This window comes from Cynocephalus volans, chromosome 6 (genome assembly GCF_027409185.1).
Source record: "Cynocephalus volans isolate mCynVol1 chromosome 6, mCynVol1.pri, whole genome shotgun sequence".
NCBI classification, from domain to species: domain Eukaryota; kingdom Metazoa; phylum Chordata; class Mammalia; order Dermoptera; family Cynocephalidae; genus Cynocephalus; species Cynocephalus volans.
In genome coordinates this window covers 32,606,401-32,630,694 of record NC_084465.1, presented here as the reverse complement: position 1 = coordinate 32,630,694, position 24,294 = coordinate 32,606,401, and positions in this window count along the sequence as shown.

The window sequence follows — 24,294 nt, the reverse complement described above, 5'->3', positions numbered from 1 at the left end:
CAAACTAAATATCAGTTCTTTGGATAAACCTTCCTGGCCTACCAGAGTTAGTTGGGTCTGACCCAATTAAACCTCATAGTTCCTCTGTTTCTTCTTTATATATCTTTATTGTCTATTTACATGTCTATCTCTGCCAGGAGGCTCAGTCCTTTGAAAAGAAAGGACTTTTTAAAATTTATTGTCCTGTTCTCTGGATTTAGCATAGAACTGGACATTTTGGAAAGTATTCAAAAAATGTTTTTGAATGGGTGGTTAGATGAGTGTTTGTCACAGGGATAGAAATAAGTATATGTCAACATCAAACCACTTTTCACTCAGGTGTGGGTGATAAGGCCTTAATAAAGACAATGGCTTCCAAGTTTTACACCAAAGCACTCTGTTGAGTAAGAAAAATATATAGCTACCTATTATTGACAAAATTCAAGATGCTTTTTTCCCTTGTGAATAATATAACAGTATTTCGGTTGTAGAGAAAGTTTTCCCAAAGAATGCGGTTGCAAGAGAGTAATTGGATTGGAACTATTGTGTATTGAAGCCAACGCATGCAAGAGTTTCACAAAAAAAGGCAAACATATGTCAGTAGGACAATAATTGTGTTTCTTTTTAGCCCTAAATGTAGAGCAGCTGAACAAGATAGTGTTTGGAGAAAAAAATGAATCAAGTGCGGTTTTTCCAAAAATCAATTGCAAAGAACTACATTGGCTTAATCAGTGGGGATTTCTAAACAACGCACAAATAAATTTGTTAATGTGTGGAGTATTCTGCTTGCCTGATGAAGTTGGAACTTTCCATATTTTAGGGTAGGATTCTGTAAACTTCTTAAATTTATATCTAAGTGAATATACGCTTTTTCATAGGAAGACAGAATAAAACTGTCATCAGAGTCTTGAAGGGTCCATTTGCCTGAAAGGGTCATTACTAGAAAAAGTTTGGAGCCCCTACTGGTCTTTATGGCAACATTAGCCTTGTGAGAATGAGAAAACATGATCGGGTCTTCTGACCTGAACTGATCAGATCTAGACTCATCAGCCTTGCTCATAATCTCCAGTTTAGTCACACAGTAACCCTGAGGGTCATTTTGCTTTCCTATGTCTTTATGTTATAGCTTTATCCTTAGTTTCCAATCAGTTTAAATCTTCCTTATTTAATTTAAAATTCCCAGAATTTGCACCATCCCAACCCTCTCCTTTCTTGTTCTTTGGCATTTATTTCCTGACCATTTACTTAGTCTCTTCTTCTAGCTTGCTGCTTTTGGATTATGTTCGCAGTATATGTAGAATGTTTCAGAACACAGTCTACAAGAGGACCCCAAGGAATACTGGCTTCCAACAGGTATCTGAACTAAGAAGTCATGAAAGAGAACAGCATGAGGCCATCAGAGAGATGGGAAAAGAGCGACAGAGAGAGTGAGGTCAAGGACAGGGTGAGTTGCAGGAGGATTAGTTCTCGGATGAGTCCTTGGATGGAGATCGTGAGTGACCTCATGTGAGAGCTCTCTCTTGGGGATGTGGAGGTGGAAAACAGACCGTAGTGGGCTAAAGGGTCAGTGAGAAATGAGCTAGTGGAGTCAGTGAGATGGTGAGCTCTGAAGGGAAGGAAAGAGGGAGGTGCAAGGGCTTCACGTAGCTTATTTACTTGGATAGAAAGGTTTACATATGCTGAAGGAAAGGATGCAACGGGGAGGAATATTTTAGAAGCAGCAGGGATATTTAATAGCACAATACCTCAACATCAGAAATAAAAGGCCTATTTTTGGTGTTTTGTATTTATTTCATTGTATAGACTCTTTGGAAATGAGTTTGTTTTTTTTCCTAAGTAGTGCTAAATATAGTAAAATCATGTATTCACAAAGCATAGCTTCAGGTAGTCAATATTAATACTGAGAAGATGAAGAATCCTTATTTTTCACCTCAAAACTGTTTTTCTGTCCACCTCTTTGCTCTCTCCCTTTAATGTGGGTAGAAGACACATGCATTCTTCTTTCTAAAGCAAATATCCTTAGTAATGTGTTAATCCATCTTTCCGGCATTTTCAATCTTTATCAGCTACACACATGTCTAATTCACCCTTGTAATTCACCCCCGTTGTCCCACAAACCTTGAGGGTTTCAAATCAACTTTCTATTCAGTAAACTTTCAACGTTCTATTGCTCTCTATCCTTTCTCTCTAAAGGTCTCGAAAGGGTATTTTTGCTCAATTCTTTCTCAGTTTCTTTTTGCTTATTAACCCTGACAGTCTCACTACTTGCTCTTGCCTGTCTGCTCACCTGCCCATGATGAAGTGGAAAACCCACACCTCCACCTCCTCTGTCTCACTTCCACTCACTTCCCAGACTCTGCAGAAGCATCTTACTTCCTACTTGCTTTACCCCCCGGAGTTCCTTCTGTTTTCAATTATCATTGTTTCCATGTTTGGCTCTTGCAGGCAGTAGGTTTTCACAACTGTATAATTCATGGTGCAAAGGTGAAGGGTACCACAGGTGCACAGAATTACCATGGTGTACTGTACTGAAGAGAGAAGGACCTAGGCAGATCACTTACCCTTATTGTCAAAAAGCAAGATAACACTAGTTCTTAACTTGTAGGTTTATTGGGAGAACTATAAGTTAAAGTGTTTAGACTAGCACCTGGCCTGTATTAAGCTGAATATCATACAATGTATAAAAACAGCTATATTATTTCTAATATATCATTTATTATTTTTAAATCTACTAATTTAATAAAATAACTGCTTACTATATTACAGGCATGTTTGAGGATGCATTTGTTTGTGAATCCCAGAGCTACTCTATTCTTTAGTCCAGATTCAGAGACTGTAGGCTTCTAGTGTAAAATATGATGAAAAGAGCATCTACCTCACAACTTTGGACACCTCTCACAACCCTGGCATGTATTCTCAGCAAATGTTGATTATTATTATGATTCCCCAGGTGAAAGAGCTCGATGGAGAAAATCCAAAGCAGTATCTCCAGGGAACAGCACCCTTATTTTAGTGGGAGACCTAAATGACCAGGGAAGCCCACGTGTTCTTAGAGGTCATGCTGAGTGGGCAAAGACACACTGGAGAGCTAGATCTATCTAACAGACTTTGACTGCAAACAAAGACAGCACCTGAGATGGACACTGTCAGCAGACACGGGCCTCCACTGGATGAACAATTCTCATTTTCTTTATATTCTAACAGGGTCACGAACTTGCTGTGAAGGTAACCTGCCAGAGACTTTGTAGGTTGACTACACAAGGAAATCAGGCTCACATTTGAATCCTGGGTCAATCCCATGGCCAGCAAATACAAGGGTACTTGATAAAGTTCATGGAAAAATAGAATTAAAAGATAATATGAATCTTTCCACAAACTTTTTGAAGTACCCTCATATATTTTGAGTAGCTAGTATGTGCCAGGAACTATGCTGGATGCAGGGATACAGGGTATAAGGTAGACATAATTCTGTTCTCATTAAACTTGCTCAAAGAGGAAAATGTACCTTTGAAATGTTGATGAACTTTATATATATATATATATATATATATAAACATATATATATATATATATATATATATGTTTCCGAGAATCTAGCAATAAAACTATTATTTTCATATTAAAAGTGTTTTGCAATCTGCAGGTTTATAACTTTAAACCTTAATATCAGGACATTGAAAGTTAAAAGCCATAGCTCTTCATGTTAACACTTTTTCATATTCAGTGGGCACAGAAGAGTAATCACAGTCTTACATCATTTTCAACAATGCCACAAATATTTGTTATTCCCAAGTTTAAGAAAATCTCCTTCTACACGACACAGGATTGTCAGGAATCTAACACTCAGGCTGAGACATCTTGGTTGTAAGTGCTACTCACTTTTTAGTTCCTCTGCAAGATACAAATTCCTTGGAACACTGAACCAAGGTCTATAATTTCCAATCTCTCTCTCTCTCTCTCTCTCTCTCTCTGTAACACCAGCAAAGTACAATATGTTTGAGTCTTAGTACTCTTCTTTATAGTTTATAAATGGGGCATTCACTGATTTATTAGAAGGATGTCATTTGCACAGAAGCTTTTTTCCCAGCTTTTAATTTTCAAACTTTCTTTTTCTTTGGGTTTGAGGATCATGATCTAACTTCCTATTTGGTGATCTGCTGTTTCTTCTATGGCTCCTGTTTGTAATAACCAAACTTTCCAGGTATTTCCCTCAGTTTTTGCAAGTTATCCCCCAGCGATAGCTCGGTTTGCCAAGCCACTGCCTACACATTCTGACATTGCCTCAGCTCCAATATACACCGATCCTTCCTATCTAAGAACACAAAAACAATGCAGATTTAAGATGTCAGTTACTTCTCTCAGAACAATGGCAGCTGAGTAGGAAAAATATAAACACCAATGGCAACAATAAAAATATAATCATTATAATTGTACATAACATTCGTAACAACTTAGGAAAAGTACTATAATAATTGCATATGGGTATTATATATAATAATATATGTGTGTATATGCATAGATATGTTTACAAATTTGCTAAAGTTATATATATGTATATATATTTAAAATGTAGTGCTAAGAATTACAGATAGTAAGGGCTTTGGGAATTCATAGAATAAGGTTCAGAATTGTATTACTTAAGGGGAGGAGTTTTAGCCAAAATCATAGGTAAAGGTGGCTCTGAAGGATGAATAGGACTTAGGAAAAAGAAGTGAACAGAACTCTTCTGGGAGAAGATTGGCATAATCGGGGAGAGAATCAGGAAATGCAAAGTGTTCTATACGGACATCAAAAAGGTGTTTTTTTCTTTCTCTTTTCCCCCAAGGAATTGTGCAGTATGTTGAAGGAGACAGTAGGCCAGAAGTTTGGAAAAGGAGAACTTTTCCAAAAGGGGACAGGTTGTGTAGAGCCAGCAGGCCAGGCTGGGGAGTTTGCACTTGGATATGACACCTGGCCAGTGTGAGTACAGCAAGCATGGGCGATCATTTTATCTTTCTGGTTACTGGCTATCTGCTATTTTATATATTGAGGATTCTAGGGATGCTCTGCTACATATATGCATACCCTGAAAAAAAATTTAATTTCATTTCATTCTACTTTTTTAATGTTTAAATGTATGACAAACATAGACTATACTTTGATATAAGTAATGAGGTAGGGGCTTTACTTTAGATGTTTTCATTGACCAGCAGTTAATCCAACATCATGTATAAAATTCTGAATTTTTGTCTCACTTTCTTGAAATACTACTTTCATCCTATACTGAATTTTCATATACACCTGGATGTATATTTTGTTCCATTGATTAATTTGTCTATTTGTATACCAAGACCACACTTTTTAAAAACATTTTCTTTTCTTTTTTTTTAATAACAGTTTTATAGAGGTGTAATTCACATCCGATTGCATTCACCCATTTTAACTGTAGATTTTGATACACTTTGTGAAATGTATACGGTCATGTAAACACCATCAAAATCAAGATACAGTACATCTATCACTGTGAAAAGTTTTCTTGTGCCCCTTTGCAGCCAGTCCTTTCCCTATATCCTCCAACTCCTGGTAACCACTGACCTGATTTCTGTCTCTCTAATTTTGCCTTTTCCGGAATTTCACATAAATGAAATTATACAATAGCCTTTTGTGCTGGGCTTCTTACACTTAACATAATTCTGAGATTCTGAGATTCTGAGATTCATCCACATTGTTCTGTATATCAGTAGTTCTTTCCTTTATATTACTGAATAGTATTCCACGTATGGATACATCACAATTTGTTTATCCAGTCATCAACTGATGGACATTTGGTTTGTTGTCAGTTTTATGCTATTCTGAAGAAAACTGTTATGAACATTTGCATATGCTACTTTTGTAGACATATGTTTTTATTTCTTTTGAGTAAATACTTAGAAGCAGGATTACCGAGTCATCTGGAAAGTATATAATAAAAACCTACCACACTGTTTTCCAGTGTGGTTGAATAATTTTGGATTCCTACAAGTAGAGAATAAGCTCCAGTTTTTCCAGATCCTCGTGAACACTTGTACTGTCAGTTTTTTAAATTCCATTCTGGTAGGTGTGTAGTGGAATCTCGATATGGTTTACGTTTTGCGTTTCTCTATTAAATAACGATGTTGATTATCTTTTCATGTGCTTATTAGTGATTCATATATAGTTTTGGTGAAGTCTCTGTTTAAATCTTTGGATTTTTTTTGAAAAAATCAGGATGTTTGTCTTCCTACTATTCCTATTATTATTGAGTTGTAAGTGTTCTTTATATATTCTCAATGCAAGTCTTTTATCAGATACATGTTTTCTTCTAAATCATACTGGTCTTACTCCCATTAAAGCCACTTTTTCTGCTATCTCAAATTCCTTTCTGTTATTTAAAATTCCTTACAGGAATTCTGCCTTACATGGAAATGCACTATATATTGACCTGTGTGGACTCTCTCCAATTAAATCAATGACACTGTGATAAAAAATGTAAATAAAAAAGATAGAGTGATCATGTAACCTCTGTGCCTGTAAGCACTGCATTTCTAAATATAGTCCTCTATCTAGTGGCTGGGCAGGGCCTGTACAAGCAAATATCCGACTCTTTTCTTTATTCTGTCTCTTGCCTTTATTAGAGTGATTTTTTCTTAGGGTGTTAGCATATTGTTCTTACTTTCACCCTTTATTTTCATTGCCCTAATGTACCTCTACTGTATTTAGGAAGAAGATAGGTTAGAAAGAACATAATAAACACCCCCACATGCTTTTATTATCATTTATTACTGATTGAAAACCAAACATGTTGATATCATATAAGTGAACAATAGGAGGTTCTAAATATCACCAGGGACCATGTCTCACTAAAATTTTGTCTTCTGGATTGTTTACTAGAAGACCTCACTCATAACAAATATTCTTTAAATGTTCCTTAGATCAAATTATGGTAGAAATGCTTCCAATATGCCTTTCCTACTTATTACCCCTAAATATTAATAGCACAGGTAGATATCATTGTTTGGTGAGGATGTCTACAGGCAGATCCTTAGTCTCAGACATATTGTGGCTGGATCACTGAAGCACAGACCTTCATAAAGAGAATTTAAGTTTCTTCTTCTAGATTTGGGCTGTGGATCTCCACAATAGATTCACAAATATATACGCCTAGCTCAGAAATCTCCTTCAGGTCAAAAAACATATATACAGCTGCCTGCTTAAGAATTTTCTGTGGATTTATCTAAAGCACCTCATCCAAACTCATAATCTTTTTTATCAAAATATCATCCCCTCAGAGAACACACCATAATTCATCCAGTTTTTTCTTTCCACCTTACCAACACTATCAACACTATCCTAGTTTAAACTATCATCACCTTTTGCCTCCTAACTGATCTTTCTGTGGTGCAGTGCACGCCATGGCAGGATCCTAAAGGAATCAGCATGGGCGGCCCTCTCCAAGTTGGTAATGCCGCCGGAGGGAGAGCTGTTGGCAAGGCCACAGCAACGAGCACTTGCTGCAACCAGAAGGGCTGCCTGCCTCGGCTTCGTGGTACTGCTTTTACTCTCTCTTTTGATATTTTGGTTAGTGTGGCAGTTCTCTGAATTCCCAAAAGATTATAAAAATAACACAAATAATTATGTGGTCATTGAACTAAACATTCCCACAGAAGATCCGAGTAAATTGGACAATTTAAAATTATCCCCTTATGATAAATTGACCACACCAACATATGTTCCAAAAGCACCGCTCATGACTAAATATGAGCTGCAGCCTAATGTAAGTTGGCAAACATCATTTACTAGAGATTGCATTAATGGCAAGAGAATGGTTGGCATTAATGAGAAATTATATGCTTGGGACAAATTAAGTATATGGGAACGAAACTGTAGAATCCCCTTTACTTGGTGGTGTACAGTTTTAAATAAATCATTAAGAATGAGGTCTCTGTCTGTGTTTGTTATTTTTGCCAACTCCCTCTCCCTCTTTCAAGGACTCCCCAAACTTGACTGGAGCTGGTTTTCGGCATTTCTTTTTTTTTTTTTTTTTTTTTTTTTTAATTTTTTTAAATTTTTTTTAATTTTTTTTTTTTTAATTTTATTTTGTCGATAAACATTGTGGCTGATTATTGCTCACCATCACCAAAACCTCCCTCCCTTCTCCCTCCCCCCTCCCCCCCAACAATGTCCTTTCTGTTTGCTTGTCGTATCAACTTCAAATAATTGTGGTTGTTATATCTTCTTCCACCCCCCCGGTTTGTGTGTGTGTGTGTGTGTGTGTGTGTGTGTGAGTGTGTGTGTGTGAATTTATATATTAATTTTTAGTTCCCACCAATAAATGAGAACATGCGGTATTTCTCTTTCTGTGCCTGACTTGTTTCACTTAATATAATTCTCTCAAGGTCCATCCATGTTGTTGCAAATGGCAGTATTTCATTCGTTTTTATAGCTGAGTAGTATTCCATTGTGTAGATGTACCACATTTTCCGTATCCACTCATCCGATGATGGGCATTTGGGCTGGTTCCAACTCTTGGCTATTGTAAAGAGTGCTGTGATAAACATTGGGAAACAGGTATACCTTCGACTTGATGATTTCCATTCCTCTGGGTATATACCCAACAGTGGGATAGCTGGGTCGTATGGTAGATCTATCTGCAATTGTTTGAGGAACCTCCATACCATTTTCCATAGAGGCTGCACCATTTTGCAGTCCCACCAACAATATATGAGAGTTCCTTTTTCTCTGCAACCTCGCCAGCATTTATCGTTCAGAGTCTTTTGGATTTTAGCCATCCTAACTGGGGTTAGATGGTATCTCAATGTGGTTTTGATTTGCATTTCCCGGATGCTGAGTGATGTTGAGCATTTTTTCATATGTCTGTTGGCCATTTGTATAACTTCCTTAGAGAAATGCCTACTTAGCTCTTTTGCCCATTTTTTAATCGGGTTGCTTGTTTTCTTCTTGTACAGTTGTTTGAGTTCCTTATATATTCTGGATATTAATCCTTTGTCAGATATATATTTTGCAAATATTTTCTCCCACTCTGTTGGTTGTCTTTTAACTCTTTTAATTGTTTCTTTTGCTGTGCAGAAGCTTTTTAGTTTGATATAATCCCATTTGTTTATTTTTCCTTTGGTTGCCCGTGCTTTTGGGGTCGTATTCATGAAGTCTTTGCCCAGTCCTATTTCCTGAAGTGTTTCTCCTATGTTTTCTTTAAGAAGTTTTATTGTTTCAGGGTGTATATTTAAATCCTTGATCCATTTTGAGTTGATTTTAGTATACGGTGAGAGGTATGGGTCTAGTTTCATTCTCCTGCATATGGATATCCAGTTATCCCAGCACCATTTGCTGAAGAGGCAGTCCCTTCCCCAGTGAATAGGCTTGGTGCCTTTGTCAAAGATCAGATGGCAGTAAGTGTGTGGGTTGATTTCTGGATTCTCTATTCTATTCCATTGGTCAGTGTGTCTGTTTTTATGCCAGTACCATACTGTTTTGGTTATTATAGCTTTGTAGTATAGCTTAAAGTCAGGTAGTGTTATGCCTCCAGCTTTATTTTTTTTGCTGAGCATTGCTTTGGCTATGCGTGGTCTTTTATTGTTGCATATAAATGTCTGGATAGTTTTTTCCATTTCTGAGAAAAATGTCTTTGGAATTTTGATGGGGATTGCATTGAATTTGTATATCACTTTGGGTAGTATGGACATTTTCACTATGTTGATTCTTCCAATCCAAGAGCATGGGATATCTTTCCATCTTCTTGTATCCTCTCTAATTTCTCTCAGCAGTGGTTTGCAGTTCTCATTATAGAGATTTTTCACCTCCTTGGTTAACTCAATTCCTAAGTATTTTATTTTTTTGGTGGCTATTGTAAATGGGCAGGCTTTCTTGACTTCTCTTTCTGCATGTTCACTATTGGAGAAAAGAAATGCTACTGATTTTTGTGTGTTGATTTTGTATCCTGCTACTGTGCTGAAGTCATTTATCAATTCCAGCAGTTTTTTTGTAGAGGTTTTAGGCTGTTCGATATATAGGATCATGTCATCTGCAAACAGGGACAGTTTGACTTCATCTTTTCCAATCTGGATGCCCTTTATTTCCTTCTCTTCTCTGATTGCTCTGGCTAGTACTTCCAACACTATGTTGAATAAGAGTGGTGAGAGTGGGCATCCTTGTCTAGTTCCTGTTCTTAAAGGAAAAGCTTTCAGCTTTTCCCCATTCAGGATGATATTGGCTGTGGGTTTGGCATATATGGCTTTAATTATGTTGAGATACTTTCCCTCTATACCTAACTTATAGGGGGTCTTTGTCATGAATGAGTGCTGAACTTTATCAAATGCTTTTTCAGCATCTATAGAGATGATCATATGGTCCTTGTGTTTGAGTTTATTAATATGCTGTATCACATTTATTGATTTGCGTATGTTGAACCAACCTTGCATCCCTGGGATGAATCCCACTTGATCGTGATGAATAATTTTACGTATGTGTTGCTGTATTCTGTTTGCTAGTAATTTAGTAAGGATTTTTGCATCTATATTCATCAAGGATATTGGCCTGTAGTTTTCTTTTTTGGTTATATCTTTACCTGGTTTTGGTATCAGGATGATGTTTGCTTCATAGAATGAGTTTGGGAGATTTGCGTCCGTTTCAATCTTTTGGAATAGTTTGTAAAGAATCGGTGTCAATTCCTGTTTGAATGTTTGGTAAAATTCTGCTGTGAATCCATCTGGTCCTGGGCTTTTCTTTGTTGGGAGCCTACTGATAACAGCTTCAATCTCCTTTATTGTTATTGGTCTGTTCAAATTTTCTACGTCTTCACGGTTCAGTTTTGGGAGCTTGTGTGTGTCCAGAAATTTATCCATTTCCTCCAGATTTTCAAATTTGTTGGCATATAGTTGTTTATAGTAGTCTCGAATGATTCCTTGTATTTCAGATGAATCAGTTGTAATATCGCCTTTTTCATTTCTAATTTTTGTTATTTGAGTCTTCTCTCTTCTTTTTTTTGTTAGCCATGCTAATGGTTTGTCAATTTTATTTATCTTTTCAAAAAACCAACTTTTTGATTCGTTGATCTTTTGAATTGTTTTTTGGTTTTCAATTTCATTCAGTTCTGCTCTGATCTTAATGATTTCTTTCCGTGTGCTAACTTTAGGTTTGGATTGTTCTTGTTTTTCTAGTTCTTTAAGGTGAAGTGTTAGGTTGTTCACTTGCCATCTTTCTATTCTTCTGAAGTGAGCGTTTAATGCAATAAATTTTCCCCTCAATACTGCTTTTGCAGTATCCCACAGGTTTTGGTATGATGTATCATTGTTTTCATTAGTTTCAATAAATTTTTTGATTTCCTGCTTGATTTCTTCTTGGACCCATAAGTCATTAAGTAGAATGCTGTTTAATTTCCATGTGTTTGTATATTTTCCAGAGTTTCGTTTGTTATTAATTTCTAGTTTTAATCCATTGTGGTCTGAGAAGATACATGGGATAATTGCAATTTTTTTGAATTTATTGAGACTTGATTTGTGACCTAATATGTGATCTATCCTGGAGAATGATCCATGTGCTGCTGAGAAAAATGAATATTCTGAGGTTGTTGGGTGGAATGTTCTGTAGATATCTGCCAATTCCAATTGGTCTAGAGTCATGTTTAGATCTTGTGTTTCTCTACTGATTCTTTGCCTAGATGATCTGTCTAAAATTGACAGTGGAGTGTTCAGGTCCCCTGCTATTATGGTATTAGTGTCTATTTCCTTCTTTAGGTCTAATAGAGTTTGTTTTATAAATCTGGCTGCTCCAACATTGGGTGCGTACATATTTATGATTGTTATGTCTTCTTGATGGATCAGTCCTTTTATCATTAAGTAGTGTCCCTCATTGTCTCTTTTTATGGTTTTTAGTTTAAAGTCTATTTTGTCAGATATAAGAATAGCTACTCCAGCTCGTTTTTCTTTTCTGTTTGCATGGTAAATCTTTTTCCATCCTTTCACTCTTAGTCTGTGTGAATCTTTATGGGTGAGGTGGGTCTCTTGTAGGCAGCATATAGTTGGGTCCTGCTTTTTGATCCAGTCAGCCACTCTGTGTCTTTTAATTGGGGAATTTAATCCTTTTACATTAAGAGTTGTTATTGAAAGGTGTTGATTTATTCCTAGCATTTTATTGGTTGTTTGGTTGTCTTAGGTGTCTTTTGTTCCTTGCTTTCTGATTTACTGTTTGTTTTCTGTGTTTGTTGGTTCCTTAGGTTGTAGATAGTGTTTTTGTTAGCTTGTTTTCTCTTCATGAATGCCATTTTTATTATACTAGCGGGTTTTGATTTTTCTTGGGTTTTTATGGCAGTGGTAGTTATTTTTCAGGAACCAAACCCAGTACTCCCTTGAGGATTTCTTGTAAGGGTGGTCTTGTGGTAGTGAACTCCCGCAGTTTTTGTTTGTCTGAGAAATATACTATTTGCCCCTCATTTCGGAAGGATAGCCTTGCAGGGTAGAGTATTCTTGGCTGGCAATCTTTGTCTTTTAGTATTTTGAAAATATCATCCCATTCCTTTCTAGCTTTTAGGGTTTGTGATGAAAAGTCTGATGTTAGTCTGATTGGGGCTCCCTTATAGGTGATTTGATGCTTCTCTCTTGCAGCTTTTAAGATTCTCTCTTTGTCTTTGAGTTTTGCCAGTTTGACTATGACATGTCTTGGAGAAGGTCTTTTTGGGTTGAATACATTTGGAGATCGTTGAGCTTCCTGGATCTGAAGATCTGTGATTTTTCCTATACCTGGGAAGTTTTCTGCCACTATTTTGTTGAATATGTTTTCAATGGAATCTCCATTTTCCTCCCCTTCTGGAATACCCATGACTCGGATATTTGATCGCTTATGGTTGTCTGATATCTCTCTCAGATTTTCTTCAATGTCCTTGATTCTTTTTTCTTTCTTTTTGTCTGCTTGTGTTATTTCAAACAGCCCATCTTCAAGTTCAGAGGTTCTCTCTTCAACTTTGACAAGCCTGCTGGTTAAACTCTCCGTTGTGTTTTTTATTTCGCTGAATAACTTCTTCAGTTCATCACTTTCTGCTACATTTTTTTTCAGGACATTGATTTCCTTTTACATTTCCTCTTTCAGATCCTGTATACTTTTCCTCATTTCATCATGATGTCTAGCTGAGTTTTCTTGTATCTCATTCAGTTTCCTTAGAATTATCACTCGAAATTCCTTGTCAGTCATTTCAAGGGCTTCTTGTTCTATAGGATCTAGAGTTTGAGATTTATTAACTTTTGGTGGTGTACTTTCTTGATTTTTTGTATTTCTGGTATCTTTTTTTTGGTGTTTATTCATTGTGGCCGGGGGTTTCACAGTTCACCGGTTTAAGACTAATGACTAACTAGGATGTTGCTGTGGTTGCCAATTTCGTATGGCTCCCTCTGTGACTGCTCAGTTGGCCTCTAGTGCCTTGTGTGTGTGGTTGCCTCGGGTCTTGGGCTTCTCCGGGGAGCCACCTTTCTGGTCAGCTTGGACTCTGCTGGGCTGGTGGATCACGTACCACAGGGTGTGTGATCTCTGTTGAGCTTTCACTTCCCGTGCAGGACTTCTCTCTGTTCCGTGTGCTCTGGCTCAGGCTGTTAGATCGTGCAGTGGCGACCCCACCGGGTGTGTGGTTTCTGTCGAGTCTCCGCCTCCCTGGCCGCACGTCTCCCCACTCTGTGCGCACTGTGCTGGGCTGGGGCGTGTCTTCTGCACCCCTCGTCTATCAGCTGGGCCTTCAAGACCCTGCTCGGCACCGCCTCGCCCAGGAAGTCTACCAGGTTTCTGCTGGGCACAGACGACCGGTCTCTCTGGGTGCCTTTGTAGCACTGTGTAGATCTTTCTCGGGTCTTGTTCACCTTTGTATCCCCCCAGTATAAACCGAGTCTAGCGCCCACCTGCAGCCTGGTCTCCGGCCGGTTCAAGCGGACCTGGGAACTCTCCTACCACACTATTCCCAACCAGAAATTTGTTAGGCTTTTTTCCAAACTGGTGGCCGCAGAGATGGTATCTGCCTCCCAGTAACAGGGAGTTTACCTGGGGTCGGAGTCCAGGGTATGGTGGAGTGACAGTCGGCCCGCCCGTACTTCCTTGCCCTTCCGCCACTGGCCCGGGACACCCCCCGCCACCAGCCCTGCCAGAGAACCGCGGAGGGAGTTGGAGCGGAGGTCGGTCCGCAGGCTCCGGAAAGCCCGGCGCTCCAGGCCAAGCAAGTGGGAGGGCTCAGTGATGGCCGAGCAGGGCGGAGCTGCCCGCACCTGGGAAAATGGAGGCAGCACCTGGCGGTGAGTGGCCTGGTGGTGCAGGCGGGAGCCGCGTGGGCATGCACCCCCCCGAATAGAGCTATGCCAGGGATCACTCACAGTGCTGTGCCAGGTCGGGTGCTCGCTCTCTGTCTCTGGTTTGCTGCCTTTCCCAGTTCTCGGCCGCTGCCGCCTTGGGCTGTTCGGTCGCGGCGCGGCTCGGGCGCTCCCAGGTATCTTCTTTAATGCTGGCCTGAAACCTCGAATCCTGAATAGGGCAGCTGGCCGCCTTCAGCACGGCCCCGGCCTCCGGGATCCTGGCTGCATCCACCGCAGCCCTGGTGCCGTGTTCCCTGTTTCGAGACTCGCTTTTGCAGCTAAGAAACAGTTCTTTTCCTGCTCCACACTTCAAAGCTGTTGCCTGTAAATGAAGCAGCCTCTCCTGCCGGGGGGCAAAGTGGCGGTCACCCCCCACGACCGGTCAGCAGCAGCAGTCCTCCCTTAAGAGATGGCTAGAGGAAGGTCCACAAGTTTCCTGGCTGCCTGAGGCCCAGTGGCCACCTTTTTCACCTCAGCTACTCCGCGCCAGCCGCCGCAGCCGCCGCCATCTTGAAAAAAGCTGGTCTTCGGCATTTCTGAATTTGCTCATACTGCCTTCCTTCCGATCCTTTCTCCACGTTGTTGCAAATCTGATCCATCATCGCCCTCTCTCCCTTCTTGCTGGCTTTTCCTTGCCTTTAGGATAAAGGTGCAACTTCTTAATGATCTACAAATCTTTGTTGGGATAAAAATATATACTGTAAAATTATTAAACCTACAAAATTAGATCTTAGAAAAATAAGAGAGTACACCTAGTTTTGTGAGGGATGGTGCTGTGCACAAGGACACTTTAACATTTAGATCAAGATTACAGGGCCACAGCAAATGCATAACCTTAAAATGTGCATGATAGGGCTGCTCAAATATCCACTGTTCTTTTTCCATATGAACAGTAGGTTCATTCCATTAGAACATAAGATCATTAGTCCCCCATTAGATTTTAAATGTTAGCATTTTTCCTTTTAAAAAATTTGTACTTACATTTAGCAATAGACATAGGTCGTATGATAGTACTATCACTTTGCAACTGCAATAGTCCCACCCTGTTAATAGGGTAGATATTAACCACAGCTTGCCAACTGGAAAAGGTCACAGGTTAACTTCAGGACAATGAGAAGATGGTCCCGATCTGATAACCTGATACCAAAAGGAAGAAGCACGAGCTAATCACCTGAGATGTGCTAACAAAGGAAAAGAAACTGGCTTCCCTGTCCTTTTTAAATTATTAATTCAAGTTTGCTGATGTAAGAAAAATAGTACCCAAAAACCCCCTGCAGAGAAAAATCTAAATAAAAGGCATTGTCTCAGGCTCTACTGTGCTCCAGCTACAACATGCTGACAGCCCGCAGAGAGAGAACGTGCATATTGATGCATTGAGGTCTCTGTCTGTGTTTGTTATTTTCACTGAGTCCCTCTCCCTCTTTCAAGGACCCCCCAAACTTGACTAGAGCTAGTCTTCGGCATTTCTGAATTTGCTCATACTGCCTTCCAATCCTTTCTCCCCATTGTTGCAAATCTGATCCATCATCGCCCTCTCTCCCTTCTTGCTGGCTTTTCCTTGCCTTTAGGATAAAGGTGCAACTTCTTAATGATCTACAAATCTTTGCTAGGTCTTCCCCCAACTCCCTTTCTGGCCTCCTCACACATTATGGTCCCTGCCACTCTCTGTGCTTCAGTGGCTCTGGTCTTTCCTTAGTGTTTTACAGTTTTCATGCTTCCACCCAAACACAGTATTCACATATGCTCTTTCCTTGGCCTACAATGATAATGATACTTCCTCTCTTCTATGTCTGGTTAATTCCTATTTATTTCTCAATCTCAATTCATTTCTTCAAGGAAGACTACCTGGACCTTGCAATTTTATATCCATCTGTGAGATCATCTTATTAATGTGTATTATTCCCTACCCACATTTAAGTTTTATAAGAAATCTCCATTTCCCCCCAACACCTAGCATAGAGTATGTGCTAAAAAGTTGTTATTAAAGCAATAAATAAATAAAATTTTACTTTGATCCTTCAGTTAACTCAGAATGTATAAATCTTCCTCCAGAGATCTTCTCCCCATCCACCTTGTCCTGATTCTCATATATTCTAATAACACCCACTCAAGTCACCCCCACCAAGAATGCAAACCACTTGAGGGAAGTAATTCCATCTTTTTCATCTCTATAATTCCCATGATGCTCAGTGTGCTGTTTTAGATGTAGTAGATGCTTAGAACAGCATTGACAATGAATGAAGGGAGGTATGAATGAATGCCTGACCTACCCTGACTAGTCTTGTCCCATTACTCTGACTCATGTATCCAAGCCTCTTGACCACCTAATTTCATGTAAAGTTGTTGCTATCTCATATTATTTTAATTTATTGAAAAGTACCACATGTCATATGTCTGACTCAGCTTCCTGCTCCACACCTTGATTTGTGCACATTCACAGCACACGACTATGCAAAGAGGACCAACCCAGCCTGTCCAAGGCACAGACCTATCCAGGTCACAAACTTCCTGCTTCTGAACATGACCTTTTTCACTGCTGCTAAAAGATATCATGCTCTTTCCTGTCTCCAAGTGTGTGTATATTTTATTTCTCCTGTTGAAATGCCCTTCCTCTTCTCCCTTGCCTATTGGAATCTACATATATTTTAAAAGACAGATTTCATGTACTATATCCTGCTACAAAGCTGAGGCAATATATATTTCAGTAATTTATGCACTGGTTTGGGGTCAGTCAAGCTTGCATTCTGGTATGGATTCTGGCATTGCTAGTTCTGTGGCCATGGTTGAATTATATAACCACTTTAAGATTCAGTATGTACTCTCATTTATAAAATGAGGATAAGAGTATGTTGTTTCCTCTTTGTAAGTAGGAATCATCAAAGGGTTGTTGCAAGAATTAAATCAGAGAAGGCACGCTAAGTGCTTTGCACAGTACCTGCCATACGGTGAGCACTTACCACTCGATAAATGCTAGCCATTGTTGTTATAATGGTAGTAATTGATAATAATAATTTAACAACCTTTGGCTCTTTAGCACACACTGATCTCTCCTTTCTCCGAATTTCTATTGCACTGAGAGTCAACTCTACCTTGTTTGCCTTCATTATTTTCCTCCTGTTTCATATGTGTAGGCTTTGCTTCCTCAATTTAATTGTAGGCTCCTAGAGAGCACATAACACACAGCCAACCCCATAGTAGGACTGCGGTGTGAACTTGCTGGTTGGTTGATAGGTTTAGCCTCCAGGCTGCTGAAATTAAATTTAATAATGTCACTGAGGGAAACAATTCATATCAGGAGTGGGTCCTTTCTGAATCTTTCAAAATCTAATTAAAAGAGCAAGGTTTGTGCTGTAGCACCAGACACGATGCAAGAAGAGAACAATTAATGTTCTTGTTGGAATCAGAATAGAAGCCCTTCCTTATATCAAATGTCCTGTCCTGAACCTGGGCTCCCAAGCATCACATGCACTGTTCTCTCTATAAATGCAATATTTTTTCTGCTTTTGTAAACACTCATTTGTCTTTAGATTAGAACTTCCTTTTCTGAAGCCACAGATTTGTTTGCTATCAACACCTGTGGTAGGAAACTCTTTCATCATTCTGACGACGATAATTAAGAACATGGCAAACAGAGTAGAAGATGATCACAAACATCCAGAAAACAAAGAAGAATAAAAACGAACAAAGATCACTTCATTCATTTGTTCTTAAAACTATAGATTCTTCCATTGTTTGCCTTTTAGTATATATAATTAAACATGCATAAAAATTGAATTTAAAGGGGTGAATGCTACTCAAAGCAGTTCTGAAAGGGTGAATTACAGCAATAGCAGAAAAGAAGGAAGCAAACTTCTCAAAGCATTTTGTGAGTACTTCAGAGGCTTTTGCTCTCTTTGAGGAATCCAAAGTGGCTGGGTGGCAGTCTGAACTTCTAGTTCAGTGAAATCATTGTGTCTACTGGTGGAAGCACTCCTTCATCTGGAACTAAGACCTGCAGACCAGCAAAGCAAAAAGATGCAGGGAAAGGAAGCAAAAAGTTTGATAGTGGGCACCAGAGGTAATGTTCATTGATGCCAGTCCCATTTCCATTCCTAAATTGCTGAAGCCGTGAATCCTGGCTATGGGAGAAACAGCACCATACACTGGACACAGATTTAGAGTATACATTGCCTTCTGGAGAACTTTGCCCCAGCCCTGCAAGGTATTGCCACCAAACTGGCACTGCAACTGAGTCTTCAAAAGGCCATTCCACTGTTTTATCAAGCCAGCTGCCTTGGAATGGTGGGAAACATGATAAGACCAGTAAGTTTTATGAGCATGGGTCCATTGTTGCACTTCTTTGCCTATGAAGTGAGTTTATTTTTGGTCAGAAATAACACTTTGTGCAATACCCTGAGTGAATAAGGCACTCTCCAAGTCCATGGATGAAGTTTTACCAGAAGCATTACATGCAGGAAAGGCAAATCCACATCCAAAGTAAGTCTCTATTCCAGTAAGAACAAGACACAACCCCTTCCATGAAGGAAGCAGTTCAATGTAATCAAACTGACACCAGGTAGCCAGTGGATCATTCTGGGGCATGGCGCCATATCTAGGGCTCGGTGTTGGTGTCTGCTGCTGGCATACTGGGCTCTCAGCAGTGGCTCAACCATGTTGGCCTTGATAAGTGGAAGGTGATGTTGCCAAGCTTATGCATTAACTTCATCCCTGCCACTGTGGCCACTTTGTTTGTGATCCCATGGGCTATGACACGGGTGGCTGAGAAAAGAGGCTAACTGGTATCCACTGATTATTAAAATCCTCTTCCGCCAAGGTCACTATTTGGTGAGCAATCAGATGGGACACAAATATCTTCATGTTTTTGCCCATTCAGAGAGGTCTGTTCACATACCTCTTTCCCCAAATGATGTGTCACCAAATTTCCAATCATATTCCTTCCAAGTTCCTGACCATTCAGCCAAACCACTGGCTACAACCCATGAATCAATATGTAATTACACGTCTTGCCACTTCTTCCAAGCAAAGTGCACAACTGAAGTGCACTGTCCAAAGTTCTACCCACTGGGAAGATTTTCCTTCACTACTCTTCTTCAAGAAGGGGGCTATAACTGTAGCTGTCCATTTTGGGGTAGTGCCTGCATATCGTGTAGAACCATCTGTAAACCAGGCCCAAATTTTCTCTTCCTGGGTCGACTGATTATAGGGAACTCCTCATGAGGGCACAGATGCAGGCTGAGAGAAAGAAGGCAGTGTAGCAGGAGTGGGGACCGTGGACATTTAGGCCACTTCTTCATGTAACTTATTTGTGCTTTCAGTGCCTGCTTGGAACTAATCACATATCTACCACTTCCATTTGATAAGGGAGTATTGCTGTGCAGCCCAACCTAATGGCATGTTCAGTTAGAAAATGCCCAATTTGTGATGGGCATGGTAACTTTATGGCCTGTGGTCAAGCGTTCAGTTTCTACCAAGGCCGAGGAGCAGGCCAAGAGATGTTTCTCAAAAGGAGAGTAGTTATCTACAGATGATGCAGGGCTTTGCTCTGAAATTCTAAAGGCCTGCACTGCGACTCACCTATAGGGGCCTGCCAAAGGCATTCCTATGTCCCACCAACATTTCAAGCACCATTGGATCTGCTGGATCATATGGTCCACATGGCAGAGCAGCTTGCACAGTAGCCTGGACCTGTTGCAGAGCCTTCTCCTGTTCTGGGCTGCACTCAAAACTAGCAGCTTTTTAGGTCATTTGGCAAATGGGCCAGAGTAACACACCTAAATGAGAAATAGTTTTCTTCCAAAATCAAAATAGGCCCACTAGGCACTGTGCCTTTTTTTTTTTTTTTTTTTTTTTTGGTTCTAGGAGGGGCCAGATGGAACAACTTATCCTTTATCATAGAAGGGATATTCTGATATGCCCCACATCACTGGACCCCTAGAAATTTAACTGAGGTTGAAGGTCCCTGAATTTTAGTCAGATTTATTTTCTACCCTCTGACATGCAAATGTCTTACCAATAAGTCCAGAGTAGTTGCTACTGCTTGCTGATTAGGTCCAATCAGCATAATGTCATCAATGTAATAGATCAGTGTAATATCTTGTCGAAGAGAAAGGCAGTCAAGTTTCCCACAGACTAAGTGATAACATAGGACTGGAGAGTTAATATACCACTGAGACAGCACAGTGAAGGTGTATTGCTGGCCTTACTAACTAAAAGCAAACAGCTTATGGAGGGCCTCATGAACAGGAATGGAGAAAAAGGCATTTGCCGAGTCAACAGCTGCATGCCAGGGACCAGGGAATATGTTAATTTGCCTAAACAATGAAACCATACCTGATATAGAAACTGCGATGGGAGCCACCACTTGGTTAAGCTTATGATAATCCGCTATCATTCTGAACAGGCCAAATAAGAGAATTAAATGGTAACGTGGTAGAAATCTCCTCCCCTGCATCTTTCAAGTTCTTAATAGTGGCACCAACCTCTGTAATCCCTCTATGGGTGTAATATTGCTTTTAATTCAATGTTTTCCTTGCTGAAGGCAGTTCTAACGATTTCCACTTGGCCTTTGCCACATAATAGCCCTTGTTTCACCAGTCGGGATACCAATGTGGGGGTTTTGTCAGCTGCTAAGTACGTCTATTTCAATTGTGTGTTCTGGAACTAGGGAAGTAACCACAGGATGAATTTGGGAACCTACTGGACCCATTGTGAGATGGAACTGAACTAAACTTCCATTGATCATCTGATCTCCAAAAGCCCCTACTTTGACCGGAGGGCCAAAGTGACACTGGGCATTGTGCCTCTTTCTCAGAGGTCAGTTCAATGTCAGTCCAGAGCCAGTGTTCAGTAGTCCTTGAAAGTTATTATTTCCTTTTCCCCAGTGCACAGTTATCTCAGTGCAAAGTTATTCTGGTAAAAAGCCGTAAGGTCTCTGGGAGAGGCTGGGAGAAAGTTTAACAACGTGAATTTTCAGGAGTGTAATGGGGTCCTTCCTTGAGGGGACCTTCATTCAAGAGCTTTTTGGGTCTGTAAACTAGCTAAAATCTTGGAATTGACTGTGAGGCCATGACTCTGTTTTTATGATTTGAGTTAAACTTGCTCACTTGACATGGAACTTCTCTGCTTACACAGATCAAATAAGGAGTTAATAGGCTTTCTACCTATTTTGCTTATAGGAACACACCATGATTAGCCAGTGCTGTAGGTCTGCACAAGTCAGACTATTCTGATTTATACTTTGACTCTGCTGATCATTACAGAAACTACATCCACTTTACCTTTGGTGGTTGAATGCTGCCACTTGGCCCCTGCCAACCTGGGATCCAATTACTCCCATTGTATTTACATTTTCTAGTTGAGTGGCTGTGGTTCCCTCTGTGAGGTCCATACCTCAGAAAAAAGCCACCATGGAGCTCTTCAAGGATGCTCGGACTCCCCCCACAAACTTATTTCTCAAAGTACTGGTGAAAGGTGTATCTTCTGGATAATCCCAGGGTGGGTGAGCAGTTCTTAAGTGACAAATCCGCCCTAACATTTCAGTCTCCTTAAATCTTTTAATCCCTTCCTCTATGTTAAACCAAGGGAGAACAGACATATCCAGTTTGCTCATGGTGGGCCATCTTTTGATTCATGTTTCAGCCAGTCAACCAAATAAACACTGTTAGGCCCCTTTCTAACTCCTCAAGCTGCAACATTAAATGCAGCGTCTCTGTTTAGTGGGGCCATATCAATAAATTCAGCTTTATATTCCTTCAGCCATTATTCCACACCCTTATTATTCACTCCCACACATGGTCCCTGGATTTTTGTTTTATAAATTAGAAAACTCAAGTAGTTCTTTTGGGCCGGCCCGTGGCTCACTCGGGAGAGTGCGGTGTTGAGAACACCAAGGCCCCGGGTTCGGATCCCATATAGGGATGGCCGGTTAGCTCGCTGGCTGAGCGTGGTGCTGAAACTCAAGTAGTTCTTTTAAAGCATAACACACCTCCTCACGGGTCACACTTTGTACCTCACATTTAGGGGCCTGGTGGGAGTCAAGTCTAGTCATAGGTCTTAAAGCAGAGTGGGAAGGTGGGGGTGGGTCCTGAGCAGAATCAGCATTGTCTTGCTTAGCAACCATGTCAGGGGAGGCCATTACCATTTTCTTAGGCAATGCAGGGTTAATTTCGTCAGAGAGAGTGAAAGGGCTGACACCACTATGTGAAGGGAGGTCACCACCACTGGGAGTGAGAAAGCCCCTTCCACTGCAGTTGGAGAGGTCACTTTTGCTGGGGGTGGGGAGACCTCTTCTACTGCCAAAGACTCATCAGAATTTAGGGGTCATGTCCCAGCTTCATCAGGGCCTTCTTACATGTCCCCATACCAACTGACAGTATACCTTTCTTTCCCAGTCAATGCCCTCACTTTAATTGTAGATACCCTTTGAGGCTGGAGTTCAACTTGTATTGTAATTCATTCAATCAAAGATAAGGTCCTGCAGTTTGATTTTCAACAATTTCAGCTCTGCAGTTATGGGAAATAAGGCTCTCCCTCAGGCCACACCTAGAAAGCTCTTAAGTCATTTATGTGGTTCTTGAGTTGGGAATTGGCATCCCTATCTTATCCTTTTATTTCACTATTTTGTCCAGTGACATTAAGAGCAACCAACCAACATCATTATATTCCTTAGTTTTCCAAAAATGTTTGACAGTATCATATACAGTTACTTAACTCCTTGCTTCTTTTAAGTGCTTGGCCAGGAGTATACAATACAGGCATTTTGTATCAATGCTCTCTCTACCACTGGAAACAGAATCATTAGCATCTTTAAATCTAATTAGATCAGAGAACCAGTTCTAGAAATCCCAAAACTAATTTAGAAAACTCATTCTTAAAATTCTCTTCTTCTAGAACCACTCTCAGTACCCAAATTTGTATTAGTCAGGGTCCTCCAGGGAAACAGAATGAATATGGGATATATATATACAAATACATATACATGTGGAGATTTATTATGGGAATTGTCTCACATAATTATGGGGCCCAAGAAGCCCCACGATATGCTGCCTGAAAACTGGAGAACCAGGAAACTTGGTGGTGTAATTTGGTAGGAGACCAAATGCAGTGTGTGTGTGTTGGAGGGAAGGGGGTGATGTGGGAGGTGATCACTGGTGTAAGTACCAGAATTCAAAGGCCCAAGAACTGTTGGAGTGAGCAGAACTGAAGCCATGTTGGGACATAAAACCACGTGTAGGAAATTTTAGAAAGACACAGTTTGTATTTTCTTAGCATGCATTTCTCTGAGTTCCCTCTTTTTTCATGATTATTTGATATTTTGAACCTTGGTTACAGGGCAGGATGACATGATTTACATAAATGTAAAGTTGTCAGCCTGGATCTGCAGACTTGCTATGAGACACATACTATCCAGAACCTGAGAAACCAAGGAAGACATCAATAAAGATGTGCTGATTTCACCCTGAAGCAGAACCCTAAGATAACATCGAGGATGAGGGCAAAAGTCAGATGGAGCCTTAATGAGAATTTGCACCTGGCACCTCACATGTACCCGCCCCCCCACCAGCTTATGTCTCCCCCTCTTGCTTTGCATTCCTTCAACCTTCTCTTTAAAAACCCCTCAGTAAATCTGAGTCTTTGAGATGGTCTAGTCTGGCCATCTCCTTCAGGTTCACAGGGAAGATGGCTTAGCTCGCTGTCTCCTCAGGCTGGAATAAAGTTGCCTTTCTATTCCACCAACAATTTTACTGTGGGGTAGTTTGTATCTGTTTTAGCAGTAGGCAGCTAGACTTAGGTTCAGTAACAGAACAAGGAGCTCTTTGTCTGAGGGCTAGAGAAGATAGATGTCTCAGCTATTGAAGAAGAAAGAATTTGCCCTTCCTCTGCCCTTTTGTCCTATTTGGGCCCTCAGTTGATTGGACAATGGCTGCTCACATGGGTGAGGATGATGGGATGATGGGTCTTCTTTATTCAGTCTACTATT